The sequence below is a fragment of the Arachis ipaensis genome, chromosome B09 (genome assembly GCF_000816755.2).
Source record: "Arachis ipaensis cultivar K30076 chromosome B09, Araip1.1, whole genome shotgun sequence".
Classification (NCBI taxonomy): domain Eukaryota; kingdom Viridiplantae; phylum Streptophyta; class Magnoliopsida; order Fabales; family Fabaceae; genus Arachis; species Arachis ipaensis.
The window spans coordinates 137,903,257-137,903,822 of record NC_029793.2 but is presented as its reverse complement, the minus strand read 5'-3'; positions in this window follow the sequence as shown (position 1 = coordinate 137,903,822).

The following is a 566-nucleotide window of genomic DNA, read 5'->3' as shown; positions in this document are numbered from 1 at the left end:
AGAGTATATAATAAATTTATTATTAGTAAAAGATTTTAAAAAATTTTTATTTAATAAATATAAAATAAACGTATTGAAAATTTAAATTTTTATATTTTTAATAAAAAATTTTAATTTATAATTTAACATATATTTTTAGATAAACTTTTTTAAAATCGATTCTCTCCGTTGTAAATGGTGTTTCATTGGCACCAAGAATTTCTTAATATCATCAATAGACAGTGAAATTAAGGCATTATTGTTTTCATAGGAACAGGAGCTAGTTATTATTGTTTGTGTAAATTGGCAATCTTCTAAAAATGCAAGTGGTAAACCTTTCTTTCAGCGTAACCTACGTGCGAACCAATTCAATTATTGTAACCCTTTTAAACACACAAATCAAGAGCACACTTCGCAAGGAGATACGTTGGCTTTTGAATCTTCTTATTAAACGTAGGAAAATTCTTCGGTGTTTATTAAAAGGTAAAAATTCAATTCAAGTATAATTAATTTTACATGAAATTAATAGTTAAAATTTGTTAAATAATTTATTATATTAAATTAAATTATTATTTAATAATTTTTAA